Below are 17587 nucleotides of genomic sequence, written 5' to 3' on the forward strand. Positions count from 1 at the left end.
CGCAAGTAATCTTTCCGTAGGCAATAATCAAGCAGAACTACTAGTGCAGTAAATCAGGAGCAATCAAACATGGTCCTTGAGATTGCACACAATGGAATTAATACATGTACATCAGAAAGATTCCATGCATATTCATTGTGGAAATTTGGAAAACCTGACTGGGTTGTGGCCCTCATGAACAGTGGTTGCCCACCCCTGGCTTAGAAGATTAGTGTAAACACTGCAGGTTAAAGTATCCACAGGCTTTGCATCAAGATAGATACCTTTTGGTTACTGTCTCAATGTGCATAAAATAGAGGTAATATGCAGTGGCAAAGCGAGGGTGAGAGGCGCCTGGGGCAGTGGCACTGCTCCCCTGCCCTCATCTCCACTCCCTCTACTCCTTCCCTGAAACCCCCCTGCCACGCACACCCCCTTCTTTTGCCTTCCCCGTACCTCTATTGTTCACCGTGCAAGCTCTCCCTCTGACATCACTTCCTATGTGCTGCACCCAGAAGTGATGTCAATGGGAGCTGATGCAGTCATGAGGAGCACGTTGAAGTTGTTGTTCGCAGCAGTGAACAACTGGAGGTATGGGAAAAGGGAAGGGGGCGTGTGCGCAGTGGGGGGAGGAGTGGGAAGAGGTGTGGGCAAAGAAGAGGAGGGGTACTGGTGCCCACACCATGATGGCACCCGGGGTGGACTCCCCCGTGCTGATCTTGCAGAGGTTGTGAGTTCAACACCCAGCGCATCTTTTAATTGTGGCATTTTACCTTGCAGGTGCACCTTGATGATCTCACAATGAGGTCAACTTTGTGCAGCTGCACAGCTCCATTTTGCAATGAGGGAAAATGCATGTTAAGCTCTGTATCTAGTTTTTCTATTTTTAAGCTTTGAGAAATGAAGTAATGTGTGCAATATTTATATCTTTTTCATGTTCTTTCTTTGCTTTCAAACAAGAGCTGATTGCAGCACAGTTTGGTGAGGAAAAAAAGGGGTTCTTTTTTAAGCAGGAAAGCCAAAGGTGCTGTAATTAGTAAATCATCTTTATGTTTGGGCAGAAAAGTACTATGTTTTGCATGCAATATGTTTGTATTGGTGTGCCCTATTGATATGGTGGCTTATTAAATCTATTAGGAGGGGAAAAAAGAGGAAAAAACAGATTCCTGAAGTCTATGTAGAAAATATCATTTTGGATGCCCAAAGCACGTCTATGTTCCGCCCATAGAAACTCGCGTTCAGCCCAAGCAGAAACCACACTTAGACCAGCTTTTCATTCGCCTACAATTTCTGCAATGTTTAGATGTGGTCTGCCACCCAACTAGCGTCTATCTGGTGTCTATCCTTAACCACGCCCATGTTACGCCCACATATACATACTTGAATGCGACTTTTCCAAAAACTCGCATCTACCTCACATCTATATTCCGAGAATGCTTATCTGACGCCTAACTCCGTCTAAGTCCCAATTAACACTTGTTAATACCCTTAAATCGCTCATTAACCGCTTAAATCGGATGTCTAAATCACGCCTAAAGTTAGGCACAGTTTGCAGAATTGGGGCCTCAATGTGCTGGCCGGCGCTAAAACCCTCTTCCAAGATTTTGTAAAAAGGGGGGGGGGGGGGGGGGGAGAGGTGTATTGTTGTGTTTTATTTTGGTGGCATAGTGGTATTTATGTATACGATTTTGTAATCCGCCTAGGATCACAGATAGTGCAGAATATAAATTTTATAATTAAATAAGTGCAAAGCAGATTTCATAAAAGGGGATACACTGAGCAGAAGAATGAGACCTAACATACATATAGATACAAACTAGAGGCCACTGAATTTTGATTTTAGTTTCTGTTATGGTGCTGAAACTAGCCTAAAATCCTATTTCTGCTTGGTTTTGGTGTTGGCAAAAAGCTATGGCTAAGGTTTCAGTTTTGGCAAGAACTGTGTGTTTTCAGTGGATGCAGATATAATTTGTGCTTTGCCCTGTTTGTCTCCATCCCTCCCCCTCCCCGCCTCCCTTCCAAACAGGAGTTGTCTTTCCCCCACTGCCCACTTGTAGATGACCTGCTCAGGCCTATCTTATTATCCCTTGCATTCTAGGGGTATAATCAGAGCAGGAGTGAACCCCAGTCGCTCCTGTCCATGCCTGCTCTGCTGTCAAAATAGATATTTTCTCTAGTTGTGATCTTGTTAAACTGTCACAAGAGATCACTGTAGCCATTATGAGAATAGAGCTGAAATGGGCAAAAGGGACTGGGGATCACTAGTGCCCTGAATACTCCACTAGACCACAAGGGATTAGTAGTAGGGAAATTATATTACAATGAAATTAAGTTTATTTATTAGAAAATAATATGAGAAATGTATTGCTCTTGATTGTAATTTTTCAGCGCATATAGTTCTTGCATTCAGTAAAATCAATGCGCTCTTTATTCTGGATTGTGCATCAGGCTGCTTAATGTCCATAGTATGGACCAGTGTTTGGACTACTTTACCCCATTTTAGTAAAAATCTATGTCCCCCTTTTATCAAACCACGGTAGAGCTTTTTACCATGGGCCAGCGAGGCGAATGCTTTAACGCTCATTCAATTTCTACATGCATCAGAGCATTGCCCAAGGTAAAAAAGCTCTACCGTGGTTTGATAAAAGGGGGCCTATATCATGCTTGTCCTTTAACTAAATACAAAATGGGAAATATCTCAATGCTACTTTCTCTTGTTATGTGTATTTGGGTAAACATAAAAAGCTGGTAATCATGATTTTTTTTTTCATGTTCTCACAAAGTTCCTGTCTCAGAGGATATTTAACTCAAAGTAAATCAAAAAGTAAATCAAAAAGTAAAGGCAAAATACTTTTAATGGCTTTAATCGAAGTAACTGTGAGCAACTGAACATATCACTTTTCTACATATTCCCCATGCGAGATGACGTATTTATTGTATCGTTCAACTAGCTACTGCATTCCTGTAGAGAAGAAGTTTTTCAGCTGCTCCCAAAGCCAGGTGATCACCACTTATCCCAGGACAAGCAGGCATGATATTCTCACATGTGGGTGACGTCATCTACGGAGCCCCAGCGCGGACAGCTTTTCAAGCAAACTTGCTAGAAGTTTCAAGTTTGCACACTGCACCACGCACGTGCATGCCTTCTCGCCCACTAGAGGGCGCATCCCACCTCGTGGTCCTCAGTTCAATTTTTTCCGCGGAGCCAGAAAGCCCTGTGGATCTGAGCTCCAGTTGTATTGCCTTCTAGCTGCCGCGTTTCGTGGTTTTCTTTGATTTTTGATCGATTCGCGGTGCTGCTTTCTTTTTTCCTTTCGTTAAAAAAAAAAAATATATATTTTATTTTTCGTTAGGCTCCGGGGGCTCCCGGCAGCCGTGGCCGCGGGACGTCGGTCATTCCCGGCCTTCTTTTTCGTTGATGTCCCGTCCTGTTACGGGATTTAAGAAGTGCAGCCGGTGTGAGAGGTTACTTTCCATCACTGACCCTCACCGGTGGTGCATTGTCTGTCTTGGGCCGGATCATCCGACAGCTTCGTGTGATCGCTGTGCGACTTTTCAAAACAGAGCCCTCCGTCGCCGTAAAGCCAGAATGGCGGAATTGTTCGCCGTGGACGCGCCGCCCAAGGCCTCGACGTCGGCCTCGGCCTCGGCCCCGGCCTTGACCTCGGCCTCGGCGTCCTCGGGGGCCTCGGCTTCGCCTCGGCCCTCGTCTTCGCCTCGGCCCTCGTCTTCGAAGGCGTCTTCAGGAAAACCAGCTTCGGGTAAGTCCTCTGTTCCATCCCCTTCAGCAAAGAAGCCGTCCTCTACTCCGGCTAAGGCGGGTGGGTCGACCCCGGCCCCGCCTCGGACCTCGACTTCGCACACCCCGAGGGAATACTCGAGACCGAGGTCGCCCTCCAGGGAGTGTGCTCCGGACTCGGAACTCCCCACCTTCGTGGGGATTCCGGCCTTCCAGGATCTCCTTCGAGCCCTGATTTCATCGGAGCTGTCGGGGGCCCTGGAAGTGTTGCAGCGGGCTGCAGTTCCGGCGGCCTCGACCTCGGCCGGGGCGCCCTCGGCCTCGGAGGCTCCGGCCTCGGCTCCCTCGACCTCGGGAGCCCCGGCCTCGGTGACCTCGGTCTCGGGTACTGTGGCCCCCTTAACCTCGGTCCCGGCCCTGCCCTCGACCTCGACCTCGGGGGGGCCGCCTGAGCGGAGTGTGAGGCCCAAGGAAAAGTTGCGCAGAGTGCGCCGTATTTCCTCTTCCTCCTCGGGGTCTTCCCGGGACGCCTCGCCCTCGACGCGACCTCGGACGGGGCGCCGATCGAGGAAGTCTAAGCGGCCGCGAGGCTCGCCTCGGAGGCATGATCGTTCCTCGCCGCTCGGGGGCGAGGCGCTGCAGGTGTCGGAGTTACGCCTCGACAATCCGAGGCTCCTCCGTTCACCTCATGGGAAGTCTTCCCGTGCCGCCTCGCCGAGGAAGTGGGAGAGTGTCCCCCGGACCCCGGGGTCCTCACCCAAGGTTTCTGCGAGGCGGAGAATTTCTCCTTCCCCCTCGAGGGCCTTGGAGAGGGGATCCTGGGACTCGGGGTCAGTAAGGGATCCTCATTATTCCCATGAGGCCTCCCCCCTCTCCTCGGTGGGGAGGTCGAGAACCCCGTCTCCCCCGGCCAGGCCGTCCTCTTTTACATCCTTTGTTCAGGACATGGCCCGAGCCCTGGGGTTAGACCTGATGGTCGGTTCTCAATATTCCAAAGAATTTTTGGAGGAGCAGGACCTTCCCACTCCCCCTAGAGAGGTGCCTAGGCTCCCCCTCAACAGAGTCCTTCTACAGACCTGGTTGAAGAACTTGTCGAACCCTCTTACAGTCACGTCTGTGCCTTCAAAAATGGAAGCGAAGTATAGGACGGTGCCCCCTAAAGGGTTCGAAAAGGCGCAGCTCTCCCACCAGTCTCTTCTGGTGGAGTCTGCCCTTAAGAAATCACATCCCTCACGGGTTTCTGCGGCGGTTCCACCCGGCAGGGAGGGGCGGACCCTGGACAAGTTTGGCCGTCGCCTCTATTCAAATTCTCTGATGGCCACCAGGGTTCTAAATTATGCCTTCACCTTTTCCTCCTATTTGCGTGGCATGGTGAAGGACCTTCCTCAATATCGAGACTCCTTACCGGACTCCCAAAGGGCAGGATTCGATAAGTTTATGTCCAACCTGTCTCAATTGCGGTTGTACCTATTTCATGCGGTGTACGACGCATTTGAGCTGGTTTCGAGGGTGTCGGCCTTCGCAGTGGCCATGCGCCGCCTGGCCTGGCTTCGCACCCTCGACATGGACCCAAACCTGCAGGAACGTCTTGCAGACTTGCCTTGTGTGGGGTCCAAGTTATTTGACGAGTCCTTAGATGCGGCGACCAAGCGGTTGTCTGAGCAGGAGCGCTCGTTAGCATCCCTGGTCCGCCCCAAACCTAGGCCCCCGCCGCAGAAACCTTTCCGTCCTCCGCCGCGCCGATATCCTCAGAAGTCGACCCCGGCTTTTTCGAGGCCACCTCCGAGGCGTCCGTCTCAAAGAGGCAGAGGGGGACAGACCCAAGCCCCGGCGCAGGGTCCTTCTAAGCCTGCGCCTTCCTTTTGACGGGCTGAGCGGACGGGGCGGGTTCCCCTCCGCGATATCACAGGACTCCCTTCCTATTGGGGGGCGTCTTCAGTTCTTCCGGGAGGCATGGACCGAGATAACCTCCGACGCTTGGGTGCTCCGGATCGTCTCCGAGGGCTACTCGCTCAACTTTGTGTCCTCGCCACCGGACCATCCCCCAAGTCTAGCCTCTTGCAACCGATCGCAACTACCGACCCTTCTGGCCGAGGCCAGGTCCCTATTGGTGCTTCGGGCGGTCGAACCGGTCCCCAAGGACCAGCGGGGTACGGGGTTTTACTCCCGTTACTTTTTGGTCCCCAAAAAGACCGGGGACCTGCGCCCCATACTGGACCTCAGGAAGCTCAACAAATTCCTAGTCCGGGAGAAGTTTTGAATGCTGTCTCTCCCGGTTTTATATCCCCTCTTGGAGGAGGGGGACTGGATGTGCTCCCTCGACTTGAAGGAAGCATATACCCATGTTCCGGTGCACCCCGCCTTCCGAAGATTTCTACGATTCCAGGTGGGGGACCTACACCTCCAGTACAGGGTCCTACCCTTCGGCCTGGCCGCGTTCCCACGAGTCTTCACGAAGTGCATGGTGGTGGTTGCGGCAGCCCTGAGGTCTCGTGGGCTTCATGTGTTCCCTTACCTGGACGATTGGCTCATCAAAGCCCCGACCAGGGAGGGGGTTATCTCAGCGACCCGACAGTCTATTGCCTTCCTGCAAAGCCTCGGGTTCGAGATAAACTTTCCAAAATCTCAGTTGAGCCCGGCTCAGTCTCTTCAATTTATAGGTGCGGTGCTGGACACGGTGCGCCTGCGCTCCTACCTCCCGCCCCAACGGTTGGAAGCCTTGGTGCGGATGGGCCGTCAGGTCTCTCAACTGTCGGTGGTGTCGGCCCAGCGCATGATGATGCTGCTCGGTCATATGGCATCGACGGTTCACGTCACTCCGTTTGCAAGGCTGCATCTGAGGATTCCTCAGTGGACCCTCGCTTCCCAGTGGCGTCAGGAGTACGATCCGGTGTCTCGCCTCGTTTCGGTGACTCCGCTTTTGCGGAAATCGCTGCGTTGGTGGACAGACTCTTCAAATCTGTCCATGGGTCTACTGTTTCTCACCCCTCCTTTTCGCAAGGTTCTGACCACAGACTCCTCGGAGTACGCGTGGGGAGCCCACCTCGACGGTCTTCGCACGCAGGGCCTGTGGTCTGCCGAGGACCGTCGGTGTCACATCAACGTGCTAGAGCTTCGGGCCATCTTTCTAGCACTTCGAGCTTTCGTTCACATATTGCAGAATCAGGTTGTCCTCGTCCGCACGGACAATCAAGTGGCAATGTACTATGTGAACAAGCAGGGTGGAACGGGGTCTTGGCCCCTCTGCTCGGAGGCTCTTCGCCTTTGGGAGTGGGCGGTCTCCCGGAACATCTTCCTTCGGGCGGTCTACATCCAAGGAGAACTGAATTGTCTGGCGGACAAACTCAGTCGACTTCTGCAACCGCACGAGTGGACTCTACACTCCGCAGTTCTGCGCGAGGTTTTCGCTCGCTGGGGAACGCCACAGGTGGATCTGTTTGCCTCTCCGGAGACCCACAAACTGCCCCTGTATTGTTCTCGGATGTACTCGCGGGACCGTCTGGAGGCCGATGCCTTTCTTCTAGATTGGGAGGGGAGGTTCATGTATGCGTTCCCTCCCTTTCCTCTGATCATGCGAACGTTAGTACATCTCAAATCGTCCACGGCCACGATGATTCTCATTGCACCTCGGTGGCCGCGTCAGCACTGGTTCTCCCTGCTGCTTCAGCTCAGTGCCAGGGAGCCTCTTCTTCTGCCTGTGTTTCCTTCTCTGCTGTCTCAGAGTCAAGGATCCATGTTACATCCCAATCTGCAGTCATTGCACCTGACAGCTTGGTTTCTTGCTCCCTAACTCCTCCGGATCTGTCTCAATCGGTGAGGGAGGTGTTGGAAGCCTCTCGCAAGATTTCGACGAGGCTTTGTTATTCGCAGAAATGGACCAGGTTCTCCACCTGGTGTTCGTCTTTTCACCTGGATCCGGTATCGGTTCCGGTATCCTCGGTTTTGGACTATTTATTCCATCTGTCGCACTCTGGCCTGAAAACCACTTCGGTGCGTGTTCATCTTAGTGCTATTTCTGCTTTCCACCAACATCTGGATGGACGCCCTCTGTCGCTCCATCCTTTGGTAACACGCTTCATGAAAGGGTTACTCAGGGTTTGTCCCCCTCTTAAGCCTCCTTCTGTCGTGTGGAATTTGAATGTGGTCTTAGCTCAACTGATGAAACCCCCTTTTGAGCCACTCAACGAGTCTCTCTTGAAATTTCTGACTTGGAAGGTGGTGTTTCTGATTGCCCTCACCTCCGCTAGGCGGATTGGGGAGTTGCAAGCCTTGGTTGCGGACCCTCCTTTCACTGTCTTCCATCATGACAAGGTGGTTCTCCGCACCCATCCTAAGTTTGTACCTAAAGTTGTTTCTGATTTCCACCTCAATCAGTCCATTGTCCTTCCTGTGTTCTTTCCTAAGCCCCACTCCCATCCTGGCGAGACGCCGCTTCACACGCTTGACTGTAAGAGGGCGTTGGCATATTACCTTCAACGCACCAGGTCTCATCGGAAGGTTCCTCAATTGTTTTTGTCCTTCGATCCCAATCGATTAGGGCATCCAGTTTCCAAGCGCACTCTGTCTAACTGGTTGGCTGCTTGCATTTCCTTTTGCTATGCTCAGGCTGGACTTCCGCCCCCGGGTCGAGTCACGGGGCATAAGGTCCGAGCGATGGCAGCTTCGATTGCTTTCCTCTGATCCACTCCTATGGAGGACATATGTAAAGCTGCCACTTGGTCTTCGGTTCATACGTTCACCTCTCATTACTGTCTGGACACTTTATCCAGGAGTGACGGCCGGTTTGGCCAGTCAGTTTTGCAAAATCTGTTTTCCTAAATTGCCATCCTCCCACCTGCCCTTTTTTTTTTTGGTTGGCTTGGAGGTCACCCACATGTGAGAATATCATGCCTGCTTGTCCTGGGATAAAGCACAGTTACTTACCGTAACAGGTGTTATCCAGGGACAGCAGGCATATATTCTCACAACCCGCCCGCCTCCCCGGGGATGGCTTCTTTGCTAGTTATGGAACTGAGGACCACGAGGTGGGATGCGCCCTCTAGTGGGCGAGAAGGCATGCACGTGCGTGGTGCAGTGTGCAAACTTGAAACTTCTAGCAAGTTTGCTTGAAAAGCTGTCCGCGCTGGGGCTCCGTAGATGACGTCACCCACATGTGAGAATATATGCCTGCTGTCCCTGGATAACACCTGTTACGGTAAGTAACTGTGCTTTCCTTTACTTATTATGCTTTGACTTTTATTCTCCGAGTGGCAGTGATGCACCCATGTGTCGTTACCAGTGTCAATTTTCTCCAGAATACTTGGATCTTCTTCATACTGTCTCAGGAATTGGGTCGCAACCTCCATACGCTGTTGCTTGTGCAGATCAGTAAGCTGTTAGGGAACCCATTGTACGCAGACTTTCCTGTATCCGAAGTCATCATACATTATGGTAAATGCAGATCAATAGCTGATATCCAAATTTGCAGCCAAGACACCGTTATCAGTCGGTCTTCTCTAATCAAGGCATCCACCCTATCAACGTTGCTCTTGTGTACGCGATATTAATAGGCAACCAGCCTGACCTTCGTTGGTTACACCTGTTCTTCCCGCTTTAAACCTTTGTACCCACTCATAAAACCTTTCATTGATTCTTGGTGCTATGTCCATACTGAGTCAATATCTGATGGTGAATTTCCATTAGTTTCACTCCCTTTGCCCAAAGGAAGTGCACTACTGCATATTGTTCTTTGTTGGTACAATCTTGCAATGGAGCGTTCATGTTTCATACCATGTGGCTGCCAGACTAAAGGCCGAGCTCTGCACTACGCATGGACGAATTATCCAGCAGGCAATGTATGAATATATATGTTGCATTTCGCTAGCTCTGTTTCAGTTATCGTGTAATTTAAGAATCATCTTTAATTTTTGATTCACCCTCATACATCTGCATTGACTTGAGAACCTACACATGCAAGACTTGTTGAGAAGTCCTTGTTAAAATGGCTCTTCCAGTTGTCAGCCTGTGCTTGCAGTCCCTGGGAATAGCAGAGGGCTGCAGACTGCAAGCTCTGACAATCCCTCACTGGTTCACATTCACACAACCAATCTTTAGTTTTTTTGTTTCAGTTTTGGCCAAAACCAGGGATAAGTTACGGCTGCGGTTTCATATTTGGCCAAATGTGGTTAGTTCTGGTGGCAGTTTTAGTTTCAGCTGAAACTGACAAAAAAGCAGTTTTGGTCGGCCTCTAATACAAACATTAGCATATGATTTCATTAAATACATGCATTTGCCCACAGCAGCTCCTGACTGGTGAGGCTCGACTTTAGTACAGGAAGAGGAGGTCGGAGCATACAGCGAGTGATTTCCTTCACTTGCCGGTGCTCCGGCTGCCCTCTCCTGCCTCTCTAGCTGTCCTCTCCTGGTTGGCGCTTCACAGTCGGAAAATACCATGAATGACTGGGACCGTGAACTGCTGACCGCAAATTTGCGGGGGAGCACTGTATATGCCATATAAAATTATCAAATTGTGCATACAGTCTGAGATAATATGTCAAAGATAGCACCTGACCAATAACATTGTCTTTATTTTAGGTGATTTATATTATAGTCTGAATCTCTTTAGACCACTGGTAGGGATTTCTTGAAACTATGTTTTTAGATTTGTGGGAAACAGTGTATATACTGTGGTGGTGCGAATTATGATGGGAAGTGAGTTCTACACTTTTGCTATTTGGTAGCTGAATGATTTGCTGTGAGATGTCTTGGATTTTATATCTTTCAGAGTTGGAAATGATAGGGTCAGGTTGTTAAGAGTTACATTGGTTCGCAGATCTACTTAATAGTTCAGTAAATCTGGGGAAACTATTAGGGACATCACCGTATAACATTTTAAATGCAACACAGCATAGTTTGAATTCTATTCTGTTTTCTGTCAGTAACCAGCGTAGTTATATAAGCAGTGGTGTGACATGAGTTTTGCTGCAGTGTTTTGTATCAGTTTGAGTTTTTTCATTAATTTCATGGAGATACCTGAGAGTACAGCATTGCAGTAGTCTGGTAGTAACAATATTGTTGACTGCACTAGTATCCTGTAGTGCTGTTGGAAGAAGTAGGGTCTTACCCTTAATGTTTGTAGTGTAAGAAAGGATTTTCAGATTAAGTTGTTAACATGATCATCAAAACTTAACAAACTATCTAAAGCAGGGGTGTCCAACCTTTTGGCTTCCCTGGGCTGCATTGGCCGAAAAAAATGTTTCTGGGGCCGTGCAAACGCTGCAGCAAGACGAAGGAGCCGGCAAGACGGTAAACACCCAGGGGCAGCAGAGGAAAACATTGCATCGCCCTTGACCGGGGCCACACAAAATACTTCACGGGGCCGCATGTGGCCCTCGGGTCACAGGTTGGACACCCCTGATCTAAAGCGACTCCCAGTACTTCGGAGGTTTTCTCAGTGATGAAGCTGGTTCCAGTTGTCAGAATGGTAGATGGGATTAGGGGTTGTCCAAGCCATAACAGGTTTTTTCCCCCAGTGTTTAGTTTGAGATGGTAATCTCCCCAACCATTCTTGCACTTAAATTATCATTGTACAATAAAGTTATTTACTTTGTTCTCCTCTTACATTACATACATTCTTATGTTCCAAAATCACCCTGACAAATTTTATGCAGATTACCATAAAAGAGAACCAGCAATATCTGGCATGAAACAATATTCAGGTGTATATTAGAGAAAATAATATATCCAAGAATTACATATTCTATATAAGAATTGTAAATGTACAATCAAGCACTTAGAAATTTCTTTAAAAAGTAAGTGTATAGCACCTTTCTAAACCAGACAAGATTTTGGATAGATCTGATTTCAATTCTATCTTGAAAACAACAAAAATAGCATTGAAACTGGTTCTGTTTTTATGACTGCAGGTTTAGGAAAATATCTTTTTATTAAGACACTAGTCTTTAAGCCCGTTACATTAACGGGTGCTAGAATAGATGTGTCTGTCTGTCTGTGTTTCTTTATCTCTCCCTCCTTGGCCGCTATCTGTATCCTTCTGTCTCCCCCTCCCCCCGAGCAAAGCTGTCTGCCCCCAGCACACACCTCTCTCCCCAATGTCTCTCCAAGGCCCTCTTCTGTCTTCCCCCAGAGCAAAGCTGTCTGTCCCCAGCACACCTCCCCCCAAAGCAGTCCCCTTTCCCTCTCCCTATCTCTCCATGGCCCCTTCTGTCTCCCCCCAGCACACCCCTCCCCCCAAAGCAGCCCCCTTTCCCTCTCCCTGTCTCTCCATGGCCCCTTCTGTCTCCCCCAGCACACCCCTCCTCCCCAAAGCAGCCCCTTTTCCCTCTCCCTATCTCTCCATGGCCCCTTCTGTCTCCCCCCCCAGCACACCCCTCCCCCCAAAGCAGCCCCCTTTCCCTCTCCCTGTCTCTCCATGGCCCCTTCTGTCTTCCCCCCAGAGCAAAGCTGTTTGCCCCAAGCACACCCCTCCCCCCAAAGCAGCCCCCTTTCCCTCTCCCACTGACTCTCTCTCTCTGGCCCCCTTTGTCTGTCTTTCTGTCCCTCTCCCTGCCTCTGTGTCTTTCTTTCTTTCTGTCTCCCTCCCTCCCGTCTGTCTGTTATTTTTCCCCATCTCCCTGTGCAGCAGCATTTCCATCCCACTTTCCTATGCAGCAGCAACAGCATTTCCCTCCTATCCCCCTCCCTTTCCTGTGCAGAAGCAGTAGTGGTATTTCCCTTCCTCTCCAAGTCCCTGTGTAGCAGTAGCAGCATTTTCCCCCACCCCCCTTTCCCTTTTCTTCCCTTACCCTTCCCTGCTCCGTTCGGCCCCTCCCCCTTCTTTTACTGCCATTGTCCTGCTCAATCTGGCCTGCTCCTGACCCTCCCACCGCCGACAAACCTCCGGGCTCCAGCCGCGTAGGCAGCACTTTAAACATGCTGCTTCGCGGCCTTCTACTGCCGATTTCCTCTGCCGCATCTGTCTCCGATGATATCTCCGGCAGAGGAAATCGGCAGTAGAAGGGCGCGAAGCAGCGTGTTTATAGTGCTGCCTACGCCGCTGGAGCCGGGAGGTTTGTGGAGGGTCAACGGCCGGAGCGGGGCTGCTGTCCACCACTCGATTGCTGCCACTGGTGCTGCCTACGCCGCTGGAGCCGGGAGGTTTGGAGAGAGCATAGTCACGTGCCTCCAGCCCCTGCAAGCACCGTGAGGTGTGAAATAGAATACTGCCACAGAAGCACACCTCACAGCGCCAGGAATCACAAATTTTCAAGAGCGCATGCGCGTTCTAGGGTTTTATTATTAGTGATATTGTTTTCTTACAAAGGGTAAGCAGTACTAGATTTTAACTTTATATACCTGTGGAGACTCAAGTCTGTTGACTTTTGGGTAAACAAAATATTTTAATTTTGTTTTTAGTAATAAAAAGAGGAAAATAGAATTTGGAAATAGCACCATATACATAATTCCCCCCCCCCCAACTAACCTTTTTCTTTAGTTCCAAAATACTAAGGGCTCCTTTTACTAAGGTGCGCTAGTGGTTTTAGTGCACGCTACAGTGCTGTGCACGCTAAATGCTAATGCCTCAATAGAACTTGCATTAGTATTTTTCATTTAGCGCATGGCTAGCATGTGCTAATCTTTAGCGCGCGCTAAAAACACTAGCGCAACTTATTTCAATTCACTCCTTTTTCCCCATGCCACCAATCACCCACCCATATCTTGCTTAATGTGTGATTTGTAAATATAACGTCCACAAGTGATAAAGAACCAATGTTATAGTGAGCTTAACTATGCATACGTCAATGCTCAGGGATCCAGGGATTTTCAGACAGCCAGCCGAGTAGCATAACTCATGGTGGTAAGATCCTCATTAAAGCATTTATGATGTTTTAACAAATTTTTTCTTTTTACTTATTTCATCTATGTAATGTACTTTATATATGTATATAAATCCAACTTAGCTTTTATATATATGATTTCTGTCCCCTTAGCCGACGCGTTTCGCTATCACTTCATCAGGACGGGGAAATCTTGATTCATAATGCTTGCATGCTTCAACATAGTCTCTGGCAGCTTAAAAACTCAGTGATTTTAAGCCCAACAGAAGCCCGCATTAATAACTTCCCCTCTAAATTCAGGGAAAAAGCTGAAAATAGAGATTCTCACCTTTTGGCTATCTTATGACCAAGATTTAGTAGCATTGGCAAGTTTAGAAAATTAAAGATCCCCATGATATGGGCTTGATTTAAGTCTTTTTCTTTATTTGTAAACTAGTCATGTAGTGATGATGATATATTTCTTTAGTTTTTTAGGATTATGGGAAATACATTTTTTTTCAAAATTGCAATAAAAAGAAAAGCTTTGGAATCTAATATAATTTAGATTAGGGATATGTTAGTGCCTATGGATGGACGTTTTTATATGTAATATATTTGTAAAGACATTCCGCCTATATATGTCATATCATGACAATTCTTATGTAATCCGCCTTGAACTGCAAGGTAATGGCGGAATAGAAATCACTAATGTAATGTAATGTAATTAATATCCAGTTTAACTAATGAAAGGTCTATGATTAAGCAAGGCATGCTAGAGGGTGTGGTGAGTCTTGCATACAATTATTTCTCTCTAGGGAACAAATTTGTGTTATAGATATATAAAACTAGTGATTAGAGCAGGGAGTTGTTTCAAGGCCCAAGGCTGCCTAGAATTGCAGTCTGTCAAGAAGGCTGTAGAATTGTCTAATAAAACAATTGGGATGGTTTGCTTGGTAACAGCACATTGCTAGTGCAGCATGAAAGCAGCCCTTCAGTAACAGGAGAGTTACGATTGCTTCCAGTGGCGGCTGGCACATGTGTGATGGTGTAATCACACCATTATTAAAAAAACCCAACCCCCCAAAAAAATACTAACTCAAATGATAAAAATACTTCTCTGTTGCCGCACAGCCTTGGTATCTTTCTCTCCTATGGTACAACAAAGAAATGCCACAGTGCCACTTGTGCCACTACCACAATGATTCTCAGCCTCATTCTTTGAAACCTTAACCTACAAAATTCGATTTGGTTGTCACACTGTCTACAATAACGGCCTCTTTTACAAAGCTGCGCAAGCGGCTATCGCGCGGCAACAGCCCCGAAGCCCAAGGGCGATAGCAGGATTTTAGCGCACGCTAAACCTGCGCTATGCGGCTAGAACTAACACCAGCGTGCATGGCAATTCAGAGCATGTGAAAACCGCTATCACAGCTTAGTAAAAGGAGCCCTAAATGTCTATGGGCTTTGGGGCCATTAGTGCAGCGCAGCCGCTAGCACAGCTTTGGAAAAGAGGCCGTAAATGTATGCATTGCTTGTAACTATTGCATTAATTTGGACCGTAGATGAATGGCAATCTAAAATAGCCAAAGTGGTGAGTTCCGAGGTCTGGGATAAGAACTACTATCCTATGATGCTGGAAGCAGAAGATTATACAGAAACATGGGAAGGTTTACTGAGATGGGACCTTTAAGATCATTCATTCCTGCTGTACGCTGTGAATTCTCTGTTTGTAAAATGACTACGAAAAAGGGAACAGCCCAAGAAATCTGCAGTCAGAACCACCACTTGCACTGGGAGTCCTTAAATTCTGGAGTGAGACTAGTTTTGAGCCAGCTACTTTAGGCATGGATAGTGGGGAAAAAGGTTTGGAGCCATCCAGGATTTGTTAAAAAAGGGACAACCAAATTATATTTGGCATAGCTCAAATTATTTTAAGAAGGGTCTTAAATATAGGCATCATTATATAGTGGCATATGCCATCCCAAAAAATATGGTTTGCCAATCCGATAAAGATATAATGCAACCCTACTGTGACAGGCTGTATATCCTGTCACAGGAACCGGTGTGTCCCTGCAAGAATTCCCTTGGAGAGGGAACACATAAAAAGACAACCTGAATCTGTTAGGTCTGTGTAGTCCTTCTGTAATATTAGGGTGAATAATCAGAGTCCTGCCAGCGGGTGGATGTAGCTAGACAGGGAAGGCTACCTGGGAGGTAGAAGGAAGGGTCAAGCCCTCAACACTGACCTGAATTTATTTCCTGAGACTGAGAGACAACTGATTTGTTTTCCATCTGTCAAACTGATTTGAATGCTGATTTGCATAAATTTGCCTATAGAGAAGACTGAAAGGCTCTCTTTTGTGCTGTCCTCAGAACTTTTGGGACTTGAGAGCTAACTAATTCTGCAGGTCTTGGAAACTGAGGGTTCAGAGGAGAGCGACACGTCTGATAAAAGGGATGGAAAATCTTTCATACGCTGAGAGATTGGAGAAACTGGGACTCTTTTCCCTGGAGAAGAGGAGACTTAGAGGGGATATGATAGAGACTTACAAGATCTTGAAGGGCATAGAGAGAGTAGAGAGGGACAGATTCTTCAAACTTTCAAAAAATAAAAGAACAAGAGAGCATTCGGAGAAGTTGAAAGGGGACAGATTCAAAACAAATGCTAGGAAGTTCTTCTTTACCCAACGTGTGGTAGACACCTGGAATGCGCTTCCAGGGGACGTAATAGGGCAGAGTACGGTACTGGGGTTCAAGAAAGGATTGGACAATTTCCTGCTGGAAAAGGGGATAGAAGGGTATAGATAGATTACTGTGCAGGTCCTGGATCTGTTGGGCCGCCGCATAAGCGGACTGCTGGGCGCGATGGACCTCGGGTCTAACCCAGAGGAGGCAATGCTTATGTTCTTATGTATATGAAAGCCCAAGAGACTACATTTTGTTTAGTAGTAATTTTCTCACCCCGATAGTAATGAGGCCTTTGAGGAAGGATCTTTACCTGATTTTAACTTTTTTTAAATTTGAGACTGAACTCTGGAAGTCTTTTTATAGATCTGACTCCTATAGGTTACCCTTAAGGCAGGGGTCTCAAAGTCTCTCCTTGAGGGCCGCAATCCAGTCGGGTTTTCAGGATTTCCCCAATGAATATGCACTGCTTTCAATGCATATTCATTGGGGAAATCCTGAAAACCCGACTGGATTGCGGCCCTCAAGGAGGGACCTTGAGATCCCTGTCTCAGGCCTAACCCTTGGTTAGTCTACAAAAGAGGTTAGAGGTAGAGAATTGTGTAGGGACACAAATCAACATGTCCCCACCCATCCCTGCTGGAAATCAAATCTGTTCCTGCAAATAATCTCTTCTATCCCCGCCTGCACCATAAACTTCAGAAGTAGTTATTTTATTTAATTATGCTAATGAATTAAAGGCTTTGGTAGAGACTCATTTACAAATAAGATACTTTATTAATTTGTAAATATTAATTGGGAAGAATACATCTTTGCAATGGGTCTCTGCCAGAACCTCTAATGTAAATATAAATACTCCAGCTGTTGAGGACCCTCAAGCTATATCAGCTGAGGACTTCCTCTGAAGGTGACCAGGGATCAATTTTCCCAAACTTGGCCAGCAGCAGCATCCCTTAGTCACAGATGCTGCCACCGGCTGCTACGTTTGGTGGAGGAGAGTTCTGGCCTCCTTTGAAGGAAGTTCTCAGCTGATGGTGTTTGGGGATCCCCACCAGCCACAGCAAGGGTCAGCAAGTACTTCAACACAATACAAAGACATCTGTTATATATATTTCCCAAAGCTAACATATTTCAGTCAATACATTCTTTCTTTTTACCTTTATTGTCTGGATATTTTTCCATCAAGATGGTTCCAGTTTCTCTTTTTTCTGCTTTCCTGTCTTCTGCAAATTCTTCTTCAAGCGGTTGCTATCCATTGGTTCCTCCTAACATGGTCCAGCATTTCTCTTCCCTCCCTCTTATTGTATAGCATTCTCATTCCCTTCTATCCTGAATCATTTCCCCCTCTCCACTCCTGCACAGCATTTCTTCCACCCCCATGTGCAACATG

The sequence above is a fragment of the Geotrypetes seraphini genome, chromosome 2 (genome assembly GCF_902459505.1).
Source record: "Geotrypetes seraphini chromosome 2, aGeoSer1.1, whole genome shotgun sequence".
Lineage (NCBI taxonomy): Eukaryota > Metazoa > Chordata > Amphibia > Gymnophiona > Dermophiidae > Geotrypetes > Geotrypetes seraphini.